Source organism: Rhinolophus sinicus, chromosome 16, assembly GCF_057876585.1.
Source record: "Rhinolophus sinicus isolate RSI-liver-muscle chromosome 16, RSI-T2T, whole genome shotgun sequence".
Classification (NCBI taxonomy): domain Eukaryota; kingdom Metazoa; phylum Chordata; class Mammalia; order Chiroptera; family Rhinolophidae; genus Rhinolophus; species Rhinolophus sinicus.
This window is the reverse complement of record NC_142516.1, coordinates 58907196-58922249: the sequence shown is the minus strand read 5'-3', so window position 1 is coordinate 58922249 and position 15054 is coordinate 58907196. Positions and strand designations below refer to the sequence as shown.

The window sequence follows — 15054 nt, the reverse complement described above, 5'->3', positions numbered from 1 at the left end:
TTAAAATTCAGTCCTGCTTAAAACTTTCATCTCAAGTAATTTAAATCTCACCTCTTTCCCACCATCCTTATCCCCAGCAGCCTCGAACTGGAGCTCTGACTGCTTGGAGTGACAAATAATGGTGAGGCTGGCTCTAACAAATCTTTCCTGCTCTCTCTTCAAGATCAAGCAACCCAGACTAGGACAAGCAAGGAAAAGGAAAGGGGCAAGAGTTTATTATTATCTCATTTCTTTATTGGCTGCTCCTGTGGACCGATACCTATTGGTCGTTGATTCTTTTCTGTGTGGTCATGACAGACCTTCTGTGCATCATCCAATGTGGGCTCCCTCGTGAGATGCTGTTTTGAGTCCTCTGGGAGGGGCCCCGTGGGCATTCCCTCACAGCACAGTTATCTCACATTTATCTGGGTCAGTATATTGGTTCGCTAGAGCTGCCATAACAAAGTACTACAGACTGGTGGCTGAAACAACAGAAATTTACTGTCTCATAGTTCAGGAGGCTAGGAGTCTGAATCAAGGTACCAGCAGCGGTGGTTGCTTGGCTTGTGAAAGCATGACTCCAGTCTGTACCTTCATCTTAGCATGGCAATCTCCCTGTGTGTATGTGTTTGTCCAAACTCCCCCTTTTAATAAGGACACTCATCATATTGGATTTGGGCCCACCCTAACAACCTCATCTTAACTAATTACTTCTGCAACAAGCATATTTCCAAATAAAGTTGCATTCTGAAGTACCAGTGGTTAGGACTTCAACATATGGAGTCTGAGAAAACATAGTTTAACCTATAACAGTCGGCATCAGCCATTCCCACGTCAACCTGCTCCTCTCCAAGCGCTTGCCTCTATTAGTGAATGTAATGCAAGAAATTAGGGGTGACATGGGATGGACACATCCCAGTAACTCATGCTTCGTTATACCTGCATTTATGGCAGGAATTCAGTACTTAGGTTGTATACCCCCCATCCTCCCAGTTCACAGCGGTGCCTTGTAGATGCCCCGCTTGGGCTCATCCGCTTTATGATCCTAAATGACTGAGCCTATCATGCCTCCCAGCAGGTATTCCCGTGGGAAGTCTACTTGAGTCCCAAAACTTTGTTTAATCTTTCATAATTATTAACTGCTTTTTCTAAATCCAGTTGCTCCCAAACAATTATCATGAAGTAAATATTGTACTGCTCCTTTCTCTAGATCTTGTATACCTGGAAAGTAGAAGTGCATGGGAAGAAATACGAAGGCAACCAGGCAGCTTAGTGATGCTTTGGTTAATTTCCTCAAAGGCAAGTGCAGGTCTCTGTCTATTCTGGGTTGTACAACATGACACATGGACTTACATGATTCGCTCTGTGCATACCATATCTTATTGTGCTTGCTCATTTCTTCATTTAAAAAAATAAGTCTTCTTTTCAATATATTGTCCCAGTGCTCTTATAGTTTGGAAAATTGGTTCCAGTATAATTAGTTGTCCAACAAAACAGGGTGACAAATTTTGGGGAAAGGCCTTAATTGAAAGAGAGAATCACATCTCCCCACCGCATATGACTGCCCAAAATAATTGATATCTTCTGTGATAGGCATGACTGGTCATAGGAATTACATTTTTCAACTTGAAAAAGGGTAGAGAAGAGCAAACCCAGTAGAAATGGACTTTTTCTCAGATCCTAGCAGAAGTGACACAATCCTAGCCATTTTCACCGTTTCTCCAAAGCAGTGGTTCTCAAAATGTATTCCCTGGATCACCTGGGATCCTGTTAGAAACACAAATGCTTGGGCCCTACTCCATACCTATAGAGTCAGCTACCCTGGGAGTGGGGCCCAGCCAGCTGTGCTTTAACAAGCTCCCAGAGGATTCTGATGCACACTCAGATTTGAGAAGCACTGCTCTAAAGCAAGAATTCTTAACCATGGCTGCACATTAGAACATCTGGGGCCCTGAAAAAAACAATTGTCGGGGCCCTAACCCATATCAGTTAGATCACAATGTCCCGGGTGGGTTCTGAGCAGGGGTATTTTTAAGAAGCTTCTTCGGTGATTCTGGTGGGCAACCAGAATTGAGAACCTCTGCTCTAAGTCAACAGATTCTACACTGCTCTGAAGAGCTCTTCTGGGGCTGCTGTCAGGCAGGAATGGGCCCAGCTGCTAGGGCTTTGGGCCCCTTCCCTAATTCACCTGGAGTAACTGAACATTTATCTCTTTTCCACGCTTGGCTTTAGTGTAATGTTTTGTTTGAACAAAGGTTTCTGTGGCTAAAAAGTACAAACATTAATTCTCTAAAGGGTAATAAATTGTAAAAGTCAAGAGCCCCTTATTTTCTTCTAATTCCATTTGATGGAGAAGGTGAGACTGTAAAATAAATATATCTGGAGCTTATCAGGGAAGAATAGGGGCAAGAGGCTCTCCGTGAGGTTATAGGAAATCTGAGGTTTTGGAACTGGCTAAAGTTCATGGAAACATTTGTGTGGGAAGTTCAGGAATGTGGTGTGCTGTTCCAACCGCTCAATGCTTCTCTAATCTGATCCTCTAAAACGCTGTGCTCATTAGAACATAAATTATACTATTACAGATTAAAAACATGTTCACCTTTTGAAAAATAGTTCCTGGTATGAAAGTACGGAATAGAGATATTTTTTCCCCCTGATTTTAGTTAGCCGGCATCAAATCTATGAGCACCGAGTGAAATACAAAATATGAGATGCTTAAAATAAGAAGATGGCCATAGGGACTACAGCGCCACACACAGACCACACTGGGATTTTTTTTTCAAATGGCAAATGAAATGTTTCCATTGAACTACTTTAGAATGTTAGAATAACTATTTTAAATATATTTATTTAATTGAGGCAGTTTTTGTACTAAAGATGCGAAGGTATATAAAAAGGAATAAATATACATATAAAAGATGAATAGCTTCATTGATCAAGGTAGACAAATATTTTAGAAGGCAGTTTGATAGTCTCTCTCATACACACACACACACACACACACACACACACACACACACACACACAGGGAAGGCTTTGCCAATATTCGTAATTAGGGACTTTCAAATATCCACTAGGCCCCCGGAAAAGGAAGCCTAACTAAAGAAAAGTCTAGCATGTTACACGCACTTACTGTGCTGATGATAGACATGACTTCTGAGTAAGCACGAAAACAATGAACAATATTTAAATCTGGGCAGGTATGAAAACAAATGCCTGATGAGTGTCATAGATGTCAACTGAACAGATGGAGGGAAGAATGAACCTGCAGGGTAGAGAGGCAGAGGTGGCTGTCAAAGGTGGCAAAAACAGGAAACTGCACTTGGTGGGATGCTTGGTAGAATTATAATAATAACACTGGTCATCACAGGCACCTCCTTCTCCCCCCACTTGTATAAATAAAGAACTAAAGTATGACAAACACTCCATAAAATACTCCGAAAATCACATTGTCCTTCCACCTCTCTTTATGCATGCCCCTGTTTTAGAAACTCAAAAAATAAAAAGGGGGAGGGGTTGAAATTTTCCTGGCACAGAGAAGAGTTGAAAAGCAAGACTTTCTTTATCAGGGGGAAATGAAAAGCTGGGAGAAAAAACAGAAAAAGTGCAACAGTTCTTTTGTCCAGAATCCTTAATATTGGAAGACCAGAAACACTATGGCTCAATGTGTGGGGCTCTTTGTCAGGGCTTTTAAACTACTTAAGGAACAATCATGTCCCCAACATTCCACAACAAGCTTAGGACATTTGGTTTGAAGAGGAAAGTAAACATTGAATAGTTTGTTAATTCTTAAGTCCCAATGGTCCTGTGTTTTTTTTTCTAAAAATGCAGTTTTAGATCGCACATTATGTATAATTTCCTATAAAGTTTTAAAACATGGTTAGCAATAGAGTCTGTTTACTTATTAACTCTTATGGCTGAACCACAATGTATAACAGATTAAAGCAGAACCTCACTGGCCAATGCAGGGCCGGGAGCTCCAGCTGCTGGGTCACCCTCCCTTCACTCCACACAGTGACCTGCGCATTTTTTATGAGGCATTGGAACCTTGCAGAGCTCTTTGAAAGTCATTGTTCTAATGAATACATGTTGTAGATCATGAATGCATATGGAATATATTTGTAAAATCATTGTAAATGATGGGTAGTTCGATAATAGTAACTGTTTACCACAAAAAGCAGTTAACATACCTAGGTACCTGCTATGAGACAATCCATTTATCTCTCATTGATCCAGGACCAATCCTGACAGAAATTGCCTCAAAGCCCCCAATTTCTCACCCTAGTTTCATTTTTAACAGATGTTTTTATCTCTCTCTTTCTTAAATTAGAACCTTCACTCATTTTTCTTTGTAGTTAAAATACAGCTTGCAACAAACAGTGAAGTACACAAACCTTAAGTATACAGTTGCATTACTTTTGCCTATGGGCGCACCTGTGTAATTCCCACTTACTTGTATAGTAGGCTCATGGTGGCACAATTAAGTGGTGAAGCTGCGATTCAAACTTAATTTGTTTGCCTCTAGAACTGAAGGTAATACATTATCCACTAAAGAGACCAAGTGAGACAGAGATACAGAGAACTGAAAATGTGTGCCTCTATGTAGAAATAATACTAATTTAATCGATGTTAATGAAATGACAACACAACACAGAGCTATCAAATGTTTCGTATGAGATTCTCAGAGCCTAATTCTGCTTTCTCTCACACATGTTCTATAGCGATTCTCAGGGTCTGCATGAAATGATCGTTGGTCGATGATTCTGCCTATTAAAAGTCCACTAGAAATGAATAATGCCAACTATATTTTTGTTTATGATCTACAAACTATTTTGTTTAATCTCATTTAATCATCACTATCATGAAATGTACAGAGACCTAGTGACAGGGAGGGTCTCAGATCTCATATCTCACAGCAAGGCAGGGGCAGCACGTCCTGCAATGGAACCGAAATCCGCTGATCCTCTATCTTGACCCAAGGCTTGCTCCTCAGCGTCATTTAAATTGCATTTCTTTCCTCATTACATACCTTCAATATTTACTCAGCTCTGTGCCTGACCCAAAGAAAGTCTACAGAAAATATAAATTGAAGGAAGACAAGCTATTCTGCCTGAATAGGCGGATACTTTACAGAAACATAGATGAGTTTACCATCTAATGATGCCATCATCAGTCTGACTTTATTATCATTGAGAGAGTGTTATCCAGAAATTACAATACTTTCCTAATGCAGGTTTTAAGACAGAAGTGGACATGGTTTGCTGTTTTATTGGGGTCGATTCATTATGCACCTCTCAAAAGAGCAAGCTTTGGCGTCAGGTATACCTGAATTCAAATCTTAACTTCCACATTTACAGCGGGTGGCATGAGCAAGTTATACTCAAACTCTCCAGGCTTTAGTTTCCTCATCTGTAAATATTATCTAACAATATCTGCTTTGTAGGGCACTTGTGACAATTAAACACGAAACATACTTCAAGCAGTACTTGAGACAGTGCGAACAACAAAATAGTAGTTATTGTATCATCATCATTCTAAATTTTACCTGATACTCTGGTTTCTCTTCAGATCGCATAAATCTTTCGCCTTTTACTAAATTTTACCTGAGATAGCACTGGTTGTAAGACTCCACATTATATTTTTACCATAAAGAAAGAAAACACTGCCAATTCAACTATATTGTGCCATTGGTTATTAGAAGATGTATCACATTTCAGTAATGTTAGAATTGTGACAAAATGTTTCATCTTAGATATATAAAATACAGTATATATACATGTGTGTCAGTTCAGATTTAAATTGCAGTCTGCATCAAGTCTAAGAATGGAAAGTTTTAACTAAATTTCCCCAAAGAAAGTTTCAAAGCAATTATCTGTTCAACCAAGTAAAATTCTTTCAACAGTACAATGAAAATGTTCTGAGGTAGACAGCACTGTGTATGCTTTGCTAGTTAGTATATTTTTAAACTTATGAATGATGTTTTAACAATGTACATGTGTTCCCAGATTTTTGAGATGGGCTAGTAATATATATTGCAAATACAAATAAATACTTCTGATATGTCATTTGAAAAAGTAAAACGTATTTTTGTTCATAGCCAGATAAATGCACTTGCAGATGTTTTGCTGTAAAAAGAAGTGATATCTAGTGAATATCAGGAACTTTATTGGAATGACAGAGTTCTAACTGCTGCCAAAACCAATACACAAAATTTATAGAGGGAGAGAATAGAAAATATTTCACTGCATTGATGAGATTTTTATTTCTTGAGTCCCATTTTCCATCACTTCTTGGTCAACAGCCATGAAGGATTCAGAGTGCTTTCGCACAATATGTATCTTAAGTCGGATATTGTTCTCTCCTAGCTTTATTCAAAACCTAGCACAAATTTTAACAAAAATTAAATCTCTAGAGAACCTAGCATATAACTGGAGAGCTATACTAAGCTCTTTGTGTGTATTTGAAGATAAGCTAATGCATACACTATTTTTGGAAAATGACCTTAAGGTTTAATAATATCATGACTCCATTATAACTAAATCAGTCATGACAGTTGACTCAGAGCATCAGACACTTTCACGATTGCAGCAATTGATCAGATTGAATACATTGATCCAATTCAGGATGTGTCTTTTTGTTGGAAGTGGAGATTAATTATATATCAGCAGTTATTTGACTACCATCGGTTTACCATTTGCAAATGAAGACTTCATTTATTATAGGCATTTGAAGCCGATTTAAAAAGAAAAGCACTCTCTGACCAACAGCTCATAGTAAATGACAATAAATTGAAATGTTAAATGTTTTCTAAGTATTTTTTGCTTTTCATTATTTTGTTTTCATTTTAATTTTACTTTCTAACGTTCTTGCTTTGCAGAATAGAATACACAGAAGGCCAGGGCTGTGATTCCTATTGCAATTACAGATTTGAAAGTCAGGGACTCTTTAAAGGTGCACTTAAAAAGGTGTACTGTAGCTCTTAGAATCTAAGATGACTTTCATTGTAAACAGAACGTTGATTTTATGTAACACTAAGAACAACAAAAAAATACTGGCAATCATACTATGATGAACCATTAATTTTAAGACACATTCCAATTTCAGAGAAGTTAAAATGTGAAAATATGGATGACTTAGAAATGATTCAACATGGTAGTTTCTATGATAAAATGTGGCCTTGTCATCTCAGAAGCTGTTCAGAAAAGACCACATATTATGCTACAGAGAAAATCGGGGAGCTTGATAACTTTAGGAGCATCATGGAGCTCCAACATTACTCTGGATGCTTTAAAATTACTCAGTGGAAGGGATCCCTAATTCTGCACTTCAGAAATCCAAAGCATCCTCGCTACTCACCCTCTCCCCCACTTGCCAGTGCAAATTCCAAAGCAGAGAAAGTATTCACAGCTTGCAAGTTTGCTATTTGAATGATCCTTGTCAGTTTTGCACATAGGAGAAGATTTCACAATAAAACTCCAGTCCTCATTTAAAGTAAACTGGTAATAAAGGTGTTGCAGTAGGAGCCCTGGGGACAGAGCAATTGCTGAAGAGTCAGAATGATCCATGACCTATAGGCTCCCATATTGTGAGACCTTATGAGAGGTTTTTTCCTCCAAGGCAAGTGAATCCTTCTCATCTCCCCTCTCCACACCAGTCTCATTTTAATTCATTAAGGCCCATTATGACAAATATAGTATATTACTTGGAACAGGGAGATGGAGTACAAATACCAGTAGCCATGTTCCAAAGGGTCACTGAGGTTAAATCAGGGAAGTTACTGCCAATATTCCAGGGCTAGATTGACAATAGTAAAAAAGGCAAATGTGGTGTGTGTGTGTGTGTGTGTGTGTGTGTGTGTTTGTCATGGAAACAGGAAAGTTAACAAAGTGTGATAAAGGAAGCAGAGTTTACTTGAATGAAACAGGAAAGTTAACAAGGAGTGATAAAGGAAGCAAAAGGAGTTTACCTGAATGAACTTTAAAGGTGCAATGGGAATATCTGAGAGCCTTAGTGGTGAGCTGTGTTCTTCAACAGGGTGAGACAGGAAGCAATTCACATATCGTCCTTGACGAGATGCTTCTTCTCAACTTCCAGTGATAAATGTGGTTTCCCAAGGGGAGGAATTCTAAGAGCATTCTCTCCCTGGGGTGTACAAGAAAAAATATATATTCTAAATTTTATAACCATTAGAGAGGTGCTGTTCGTGCATAGACATTTTCATATCTGAATACTTCAATTAAGAAAATGACTGAAAAATGTAATCTGATCTTATATTTACAAGGCCTACCAATCCTCGTAAACCTATTTCAACGAGAAATCAAAAAGTTGCCCCAAACTGTGCAGAATTCTTTGTTAATTATTTCCTCCTATTAAACATTGTTCTCTCTTAAAAAAAAAAAAAGGAAAAGGAATCAAGAGAAAATGTGCAAAAAATGGTGTGCCTATATGATGTGCACATAACAGCAAATTAAAAGGAAACCCAACTGCAAGTGTGCCAAACTACACAAAACTGTGAAATAACTGAAGCCAAACAGTGAGACCAAAAGGTTTAGGTTGCTTTTAAGTTTAATCTTTAAGGAGTGGGTAAATAGTGTAACAGGACAGAATAAAGTTGCGTGTCATTTACTTTTTTTTTCAATTTACCTTTAAACTACTTTTTATTCCAAAATACATATGTACTTTATATGCATCATTCTACCTTTTTTGATGGATTGCAGGACATTAATTAGGCTTTGGAGCGTGAGGATTTCACATGGATGTATAGAGTGTCTATCCTTTAACTCAGTGGGTGCTCTATAGAGCTGAACAGCTGCAGCAACTTGAAAGCCATTTCTATTGTGCCTTGCCCACTGCATCCTGAGAACTGGAACTGAGGGAGGGTTAGTTACCATCTCCCTTCTCTGCCTTTATGCTGTGCGGGTGGGTGCATCTTCCTTTAAGGAAAGAGCATACTCTCTAAATAATAACAGAAAGCAAAGTTCTGCTCACTGCCTCCAATTTGCTATTAATAAAATTAGTGCTATGCTCTCATATAAATAATGTGATCTCTGATATAAAAATTCCTCTTAAGATTGGAGCAACTCTTTGGTGTTTTTTTAATTACATGATGAAAGGGACAAGATTTCTTACAATTCATTAGTGGTAATACGCCTACAAAACATTTGTACAGACTACAATGAAACTGATGATTCTCTCTAAGAAACAGAGCCCTCCCGGGGCCTGTTCCACATAAAAGCAATTGCCTTAGTCTTTTAATGTGTAAGATATGCCTTTGAATATACTTTGTACTCAACTGAATTCCATGAGGGGCAGCCATTTTCTTCTCACCTCCCTTAAATGTAATGGGTCTTCTGTGCAGGTTTCCTTAACTTTGATAGGAAATCTCCTGTTCTAGGTCAGAGTTTATTTATTTATGTATTTATTTATTTTTTGTATTTTTTAAAATCAGTTTCAGGTGTACCAAACAATGTAATAGTTAGACATGTCATTCCTCACAAAGTGATAACCCTCCCTCCCCCAATCTATTGCCCCTCTGGCATGGTATGTAGCTGTTACAATCCCATTGACTCTATTCCCTATGCTGTTCTCCCTATCCCATTTATATATATATATGTTAAATTATAGTTGACATACAATATTATTCAGCTTCACCTTCAGGTGTGCACTGCACTGATCAGGCATCTACACCGTCCATGAAGTGGTCTCCCTAATAAGACATGTTCCCATCTGGCACCCTATAAAATCTTTACAACATTATTGATTATATTCTCCAAACTGTCTTTCATGTCCTGTGGCAATACTGTAGTTACCAATTTGTGCTTTCGAATCCCCCCCCTCTCCTCCATCTCCACCCCTCTTCCATCTAGCAACCATCAGTTTTTCCTCTGTGTCTCTGAGGCTATTTTTGTTTACTTTGCTCATTTATTCAGTACTTCAGTTTCCACATATAAGTGAGATCAAATGGTATTTGTCTTTCTCTGACTGACTTATTTCACTTAGCATAATGTTCTCTAGGTCTATCCATATCGAAAGTTTATTTATTTGTTTTAAATTTATTGAGCAACTATTATGTGCCGGGTGCTTTTTCATACCTTGATTTTATTTGATCCTCTCAACCCTGAGATATACTCATATCTATCAGTATCACCATTTTTAAAGAGAAAGAAACAACGTTTCAGAGAGATTAAATAAATTGTTTAAAGAAAAAAATTAAGTGAAAGAATTAGCATTTGGACTCAGTTTTTGTCCAGTTTCCTAAGCTATCCTATTTTCATAAACTACTGCCTTTATCAAGGCATACTTTATTGGAATTTTTTTCAAGACCATAGGTCACAAATATCCTTGGGCAGCGCCAAGTAAATCCTTCAAGATACAAATTTAGGAATGAAAAATGAGAGAGAGAGAGAGAGAGAGAGAGAGACAATAAATCGTAGTGATTGGTTCCTACCAGAGAGAAACTAACAGCCAGCCCTGAGTGTTAGCCTCTAGGCAGTACACTTGACAGAGAAGAAAGGCAGAGCCTAAAGTATTGAAGACCAGCCTCACCCACCCTGGGATACTTGAGGTCTCTAATGGAATAGATTGCATACAAATAATCCTCTGCTCTCTCAGTGGTGTGTTCCGCAGCACTTCTCAACTTTAATGTGCATAGCATCACCTGGGGACCTTATTCAACTGTAGATTCGGCCTCTGTGAGTCTGGAGCAGGCCCAGGATTGTGCATGTCTAACAAGCTCCTGGTGATGTTGGGGCTGCTGATCCAGGGACCACACTGACTTGCAAGGGTGTAGAGGAAATCGTTAGCCAGGACTTCAGACAGACCAGGACTAGAAATCAAGTTCACCATTTAATACGCATAATAATGAATGTGTCTTTACCCGGGAGCCCCTGTTTCCTCATCAGTAAAGTGGAAAGTGTAATATTTAATTAGTACTCATGCCAGGCACTGGTTGTAAATGCATTTATATAAATTAATTCATTTTATGTTTACAATAGTCTTATTTTACTATTCACGATGATAAAAGTGTTAACAAAGAAAGCATAAATAACCTGCACCAAAGCCAGGTGGCTAGTAAGTGGCCGTGAGTAAATTCAGATCCTAGGCAGCTTAGCCCAGGCAACTTATAACTACCCTACAGAGGAGTACACACACTGCAGAGGTCTTGCTATCATATATGCGAAGTACCATAGTTTATGCTCAATAAGTCTTAGTTCTACTTTCCTTCCTTCCCTTCTCCTACACCGAGGTTAGTTGGCCTTAAGTAGAGTCTACTTATAAAATTTAGAAACTGATGTCACTTTCTATGATGTGTTTTTCACAATGATCCTCGCTTGCAGACTCTTCTTTAGCTAGAGAAATCCTTTAGATTTTAGGGATTTGGTGAATTGCTACTATTGACAAAAGGAATTGCTTTGATCTCTCTTGCGTTATTTCTTGATCCTTTTGTTTGTTTTCTTTCTAGAGATGCCAAAAGAAGTTTTCAAAAGGTAGAAAATAGCATTTGCTATAGCTATGACCTTATAACTATACCATGCCTCCAGCAAAATAAAAGTCTAGATTTATCAGATAGAAAATAGTGGTAGTTCATTTAACAAAAAGATTTACCAAGGTCTTTTTTAAGTTGTAAGCTCCCCTAATGCTTTTACATTTTTCATTATGATTTTCTTTTAAATTAAAAGCCACCTTTTAAAAAAGTATAACTATTGTGTTAAAAATTAAAAGTGATAGAAAAAATACTTTACATACATTGGTTTGCAGACAAACCTTTCCTATGAGGAGAATTAAATAGGAAAGATCAGTGAATGAAAACTATTCTATATTCTATATTCTATAGTTGTTAACCCATGACAAAGAATGAAAGCTGTTTCTCTAACTGATGTATTGGCTAAAGAATGGTGTGACACTTCTGATAGCGGGAACTTTCTATAATTCAGAGCTTATATTTCTGGATATACTTCTCTCATATGCTAGAATTGTTTTGTTTCTTTTTTTCCCACAACACATCTGCCTCTTGCTATATCTGCCACTTGGTAAAGCACACTGTAGAAATTCCCAACTTTTATAGTTAATACTCTAGTATGTTCTAGGTAAATGCTTATGTTCTAGGTAAATGCTAATGTGGGGGAAAGATAATATGGATGAATCAAGCTGATTCATCATCTGATTGGCACGATGGAAAAGGATAAAAAATAATAAAGAATTTGTCTTTTAAGAGTATAGCGTGTGGGGAGGGGTCAATCATATTTAAAAACAAATAAATTCTCAGTGATTAAAACAGTGTGGTATTGGCGCATGGCTCAACAGGTAAGGCCATGACATACAATAGAGAATCCAGAAATAAATTTAAATACATAAAATAATTTAGAATATAAAAGGGGGGATCTCAAGCTAGTTGAAAAAGTATATATTGTTCAATAAATGACACAGAGAATACTGGATAGTCACCGGAAAAACATACATTGGACCCATACAGAACACGTTAACCAGGTATAAATTTCTAATAAATCATAGATTCACCATAAAGGTAAACCATAAAATTTAAGGAAACGAATGGAGAATTCACTAAGGAACTTGGTATAGATACAAAGTGTAGCAGCCTCTTGAAGACTTGTGAGAAAGGAAGAGATGGCACTTTATAATCCCAGCCTCACTATCACCAATGAGCCGGAAGACTTCCATTACAGATATTATAGACTATAAGTTCTTTCACTTAGTTGCAGCCTTCCTGGTTCTTGAAGCAAATCTTTTTTTTTTTTTTTTTTTTTTTTTTTTTTTTTTTTTAATTTTTAAAAGTTTTTACATTGCAGTTGACATACAATATTATATTAGTTTCAGGTATACAACATAGTCATTAGATGTTTATATAACTTATAATGGATCGCCCCGATAAGTCTAATACCCATCTGGCACTATGCATAGTTATTACAATACTACTGACTATATTCCCTATGCTATACTCTGCTTTCTAACTACCAATTTGTACCTCTTAATTCCCTCCCCCCACTCACCCCTTGCATCCCCCCCAATCTGGCAGCCATCAAAATGGTTGCTCTCTGTATCTATGAGCTTGTTTCTGTTTTGTTTGTTCGTTTATTCTGTTCTCTACATTCCACATGTAAGTGAAATTACATGAAATGTGTCTTTCTCTGTCTGCCTTACTCCACTCTGCACAATACCCTTTAGGTCTATCTGAGCGAATCTTGGCTCAGATGGAAGGCCTGTCCTTACTCAGTCTTCTGTTCTGTCTGTATTTGAGGTAAATACTGATGCTCTCGTGCCCACCAGAGCTTAGCCTTTCTTTTAACTTTGTTCTATTGATAACCTTATACATTTCTTCTTCCACTCTTCCAAGGTAGAGTCTTTTCTTAGATTTTAGGGAGAAGAGAAATGTAACCTAACATTCATCATCACTATCATTAGCACATATAAACAAAACAAGAATTTGAATACTTATCTGATTCTCTAAGTCAGTATCGAACATACTCCTCTTTTTCCCAGAGGAGAATGACCCTCTCGCAACAATAAAATGCTTGTCTATCTTTAATAAATTGACTCAGAAGACCACAGAGAGCATCTAGCTGTTCACTTGTTCATGCAAATAATGTTTGTGCAACTATCTGGTTGATGACAACATATATTATTTGGTCATAACATGTAGACTGCTATAAGATAAGGTTGTACTAGAAAATAAAATCCCTACCCAAATGAACCTTAGTTCCCTTAATGAGTTTACTATCAGAGTCACTCTGGTCTACGGTGTTTGATTAAAAGAGCATAAATTGGGATGTTTGAAGGTTCAGAGGCATTTCCTATTGTAATTTAAATGAAGTTGTCTTGGGGTAGTAGACATTACTGATGAGAGTTTTTAATGGGATTAGTAAAGGTTTCACAAGTGAACACAAATTTGCTGTTTTTAAATGTCATGAAAACCATTGATAAAATGTACTATTTTTGGAGAATAAACAGAGAGAGTGCTTGAAAATAAGAAAAGCAGATGCAAAATCAAAATTTAGAACAATGAGTCAGAGAAGTTATTGGCTTAAAAAAAATTACTGCACACATTAAAAACACCTTACAGTTCATGGTAAGTCTAAATTACAGTTGGAAGTGTGCCAGCCAGTTACAGAGCACAGAAAAGGTGAAAATCTCCAGAACTAGAGTACAATTAATGCTGCCTGGGCTCTCTGGAATCCTTTCCAAATGTATTTCCAAATAAAAGTACTGTGTTTCTCTGTTGGATGCCAATAAATGGTAAAACTTAAACTTGGGAACTTACAGCAATAGCCAAGGGCTCATTTACAAAGTGCTGTGGAAGGATCCTTTTCTCCATGTGACATGAGAGAGAAAAGAGTCCTTCCACTTATTGGACATTCTACCCATTACTATCAATATTTTTGTCTTTGTCCCATGTAACAGAATAATAATGACTAATAGACAAATTTGGTTATGAAACTATGTAACAAAGTCTCCACATTCTTTTACTACACTAGATTTCTTCTTTGGGGGAGTGGGGTGGGATTGTTGTTTTCTTTCTCCAAAGCACTGTAGTGTGCCCTGGGGTAAGTGATAAGCAAGGCCAGAAATTGCTGATATTTGAAGCTGCAAATGAGCTTACCGATTCCAGAACACCTCCTTTTTTTTTATACAAATGTGGAAAATGAGGCCCAGAAATTTTAGTATCTTAGCTAAAAATACACAGCTATCTAATAAAGAAGGCCTTCATTTCTAACTAAGAAATATACTTGGTTCTTAAAAATAACTCACATTTATTGGACACTTTCTTTGAATGCACTAAGTCATTTACACAAATTTCCGCATTTTTTTAAAATTTATGTGCATACACACACGCCCATGCACATACACGCATGCACAACCCTCAAGGCAGTTATTAGCAGAAGTCTTCTTGGACCAATCAGGAATTGAGATCAAATAATTTGCCCAGTGTCACACTAATCCTGAGTAATGGAGCAAGGATTTGAATCCAGACCCTGTGAGAGATAAAGCAATAAAATTAACAGCATTCCTATCATCTAGGAGCAATCCAGAAAAGGAGCTAAGATATGCTTATTAATTCTA

At 37.4% G+C, this 15054-nt stretch overlaps 1 long non-coding RNA gene across 2 annotated transcripts in view; it reads right to left on the bottom strand.

Moving 5' to 3' along the window:
- Positions 1–15054, bottom strand: part of LOC141571116 (uncharacterized) — an 80310-nt gene that overhangs the window by 9661 nt on the left and 55595 nt on the right. For both annotated transcript variants that reach the window (XR_016019304.1, XR_016019303.1), the window contains one exon: positions 7946–8121. This is a non-coding gene — a long non-coding RNA (uncharacterized LOC141571116). The remainder of the gene's footprint in view (positions 1–7945; positions 8122–15054) is intronic.